At 35.0% G+C, this 3943-nt stretch overlaps 1 pseudogene; it reads left to right on the plus strand.

Moving 5' to 3' along the window:
* Positions 1-784: 784 nt before the first annotated feature.
* On the plus strand, positions 785-1170 carry LOC144581187 (ADP-ribosylation factor-like protein 5A pseudogene; annotated as a pseudogene).
* Positions 1171-3943: the final 2773 nt, after the last annotated feature.

Raw genomic sequence — 3943 nt, forward strand, 5'->3', positions numbered from 1 at the left:
TGATAAAATAGTTCACTAAACAGAGTAATAATTATAAACATGTATGCACCCCCAATTTTTTTTTTTTTTTTTTTTGAGACGGAGTTTTGCTCTCGTTACCCAGGCTGGAGTGCAATGGCGCGATCTCGGCTCACCGCAACCTCCGCCTCCTGGGGTCACGCAATTCTCCTGCCTCAGCCTCCCAAGTAGCTGGGATTACAGGCGCGCGCCACAACGCCCAGCTAATTTTTTGTATTTTTAGTAGAGACGGGGTTTCACCATGTTGACCAGGATGGTCTCGATCTCTAGACCTCGTGATCCACCCGCCCTCGGCCTCTCAAAGTGCTGGGATTACAGGCTTGAGCCACCGCGCCCGGCCTGCACCCCAAATTTAACCCTGAATGCATGAAGCAACCATTGACAGAATTAGAATAAGTAAACCATTCTATAATAATAAGAGACCTCAATACTCCACTTTCAATAATAAATAGAACAACCAGACAGAAGTTTAATAGGAAAAGAGAGAGAGGAGCTGGGGGAGGAAGGTGGCCCGTGAGGCTCCTCACAGAGAACACTGTGTCGATGTCTGCGAGCCAGGCGAGTGCCCCGGCGGCAACTGTAGGGCCTCGCCCATGGCAGGGCAGCCTGGGCTTCGGCCTCCCTTGGGTTCCCTGGAAGCAGGCCCATGGTCAGCTCAGGAGAAGCAGCAGAGGTGGAGGTTCCACGCGTCTCTCTCCTCCCTGTTAGCCTGAGCCGGGGGAGGCCAAGTGGCCCAGGTGTCTGGAGGTGGGTCTGCTGCCCAGGAATGGGAATTCTCTTAACCAGAATATGGAGACTGTTCAATCACCAGGAGCACAAAGTTATTGTTGGGCTGGATAATGCAGGAATAACTACCATCCTTTACCAATTTTTATAATAGTTGTTGTGGACAGCATACAGAGAGAGGATTTCTGTAACTAGAGAAGAACTTTATGAAATGTTAGCACATGAGGACCTAAGAAAGCTGGATTGCTGATTTTTGCTGATAAAAAAGATGTTAAATAATGCACGACTGTAGCAGAAATCTCCCAGTTTTTTAAGCTGACTTCTACTACAGATCACCAGTGGCATATCCAGGCATGCTGTGCTCTAACTGGTTAGGGATTGTGCCTAGGACTTGAGTAGATGGTGTCATGACTTAAGATTAAATGATCTCTACTGAGCTTTTCTCATAGACTTTGTATAAATTAAGTGCTGGACGTTACCTGAAAACTGCAAAAATTAATGGTTTAGATATATTTATAATAAACTGATTTAGACTTTTCTCTATGAAGAAAAATTAAACCACTTATTTGGAAACAAATATGATGTCTCCCCTTCCAGTTTACTTTCTCATTAGTTTTTTCCCAAGCAAGTTATTAAAGCTGTGATTGACATTTTTCTCATAATAAACCCTCTCAGGACATTGTGTAGCCTGTGGTAAATACAAAGAGAGAGGAAGACATTTTGAATTTTAAAAGCTTTATTATCAGTATCACCCTCCCTGGTTGAATGTTGTTTTCTTCTTGTTCCATTAAGTCAAAATACAAATTAGCACAGATATTCAGTTTTCCAATATTTTAAAATGTAATGTTACTTATGAAAACTATTTTGCTTAAGGTTGTGTGTGTATTGTATATATATCTCAAGTACAACTTACTGGCATTCTAAAGAAAAACAAGTAACACAAATATTAATAATATCCTTAGTTATAACCATAATGAGATAAATATTAGCCTTGGTGTCAAGTACCATCTTATACTTTCTCTCTATGTTCTCTGTATTGTACTAACCAACCTCCCACATCATTGAGTTGCTTGTTAAAAAAAAAAAGGAAAAGGAAAAAGCATGACATTTTGTATCGATGTTTTGTTATTTATCAAAATCACACACATGGAAACATGTAATTCAACAGAGTGGGATAGCTATCAGATTCTTGGCTTAGTATTACTAATGGGCAGGATTGTACAATAAGCATCTATCAGATTATTCCTTTCAATGGTTCTTATGGCCTCTGAATTATTGAATAAATTTTTAATCCATTAATAAGTGAATCATAAATTATGATTAAAATCATCAAATAAATTCTCAGCATATACAAAGATCTCTTAAAACTCAACAATGAGAAAATAAACAGTCTAATTGAAAAATAGTCAAAACATGTAGACATCTCACCAAAATGGGAAACAGGCATACAAAAAGATGCTTAATATCAAATGTTATTACAGAATTTCAAATTAAGACAACAATGAAATATCACTATATACCAATTTGCATGACCAAAATCCAGAACTTTGAAAAGAGAAAATTTTACCAAGGATGTGGAGCAACAGGCACTCTTGTTCATGGCTGGTGGGAATGTGAAATAGTACATAAACTTAGGAAGACAGTTTGGCAGTTTCTTACAAGAATAAACAAACCCTTATTACATAATCCAGCAATCCTGCTACTTGGTATTCATCCAAAAGAGTTGAAAATGTATGCTGACACAAAAATCTGCATGCAGGTGTTTATAGCAGCTTTATTCATAATTGTCAAAATTTAGAGGCAACAAGATTGTCCTTCAGTAGGTAAATAGATAAATACTTGAGGAATGTCAACAGATATTATTTTTATAAAAATTGTGGTATTAGATCCAAATAGCTGACAAGAAATAACTAAGCATCATTAGTGAAACTTCTAGACAGAAGTAATTTTGATGGTTTAGTAAACAGCTGTCTTCAAAATTTAGACGTTCTCTTTGATTATTCTACTGTGACCTGTATAGATGAAAAGACTTTTGGAGATGATGAATTTGATGATAAAAACTAAATACAATTACACACAAACCACATATACATACACAAACATACATCATGCATGCTATGAATTAACATACATATATTCCTATATATGTTGTGAATTTGTGTATGACCTAGATAATTTGAAACTCTCAACTAGTCATCCAATTATTTTAAAACCTGGACATTTTTTAAAAATGTAATACTTACATTAAATTAGTGATTAATAGATATGGGGTGATTTTCTTTCTTTAAAAAGTGATTTTATATTCAACATCAATTATATTCTAAACTTCAAAATGAGTTTGTGCTTTTTTCATAATAATTTTTTCCCATTTTTTAAATTTTCTGAGTTTCACCAATTTTTCAAGGCATTGTCTATCTTATAACTTCCCACATATTACACTCATTTTTATCTTTGGACATTTTCTCATATTTTGCTATTTTTTTCTATTCTATATTATACATTCCTAAGTACAATACGCTTTTGGAACATTATACTTCCGATCATTTAGTCAGATAGCTCTTCTTCCTCAAAGTGTGCAAGAATGTAGTTTGTGAGTAGACTTAAGTACCAAAAAGTTAGTTAATGCAGAATTTCCCCTGAAAACTAAAGGTTTATAAAGTGAAGGCTTATGTTAGAAAATTTAAATTTCAAGACTAGCACATGTCACAGGAAAAATGTTTAAATTTTATTTAATAGCTAGATGCATATTTCTAGTTATTTCTAGTTTTTTAGAGGATTTGAGAGAAAATGACAATATTTTAATGCGTTAGAGCTAGAAGTGACAATTCCACACATAGCAATAATGATAATATAGGCTCTTTAGCTAGGAATCACAAAATATCAGCAAAGGAAACTTTCATTTATATCAAGATAATTTCAATTCCTCACAGAAAAGATTTATTCTTCTGTCAAGCTTACCTAGTTTATATACAGAACTGAGCAATCATCTAATTAAAATGAATTAAGTTTTTTTCTATTCATAAGAAGAGATTCATAAAAAGAACTATCTTCAGGAGAAAATTATTCCTACTAAATTCAAGAGCTAATGAAAATACAAAGCTTTTGATTTCACTCCTTTGCACTGTCAGAAGTGACAGAATAATGAAGCATATGATTGACAAACAGCATCAAACTGGACTCCAAAATAAAACTGGAGGTT

The sequence above is a fragment of the Callithrix jacchus genome, chromosome X, assembly GCF_049354715.1.
Source record: "Callithrix jacchus isolate 240 chromosome X, calJac240_pri, whole genome shotgun sequence".
NCBI lineage: Eukaryota > Metazoa > Chordata > Mammalia > Primates > Cebidae > Callithrix > Callithrix jacchus.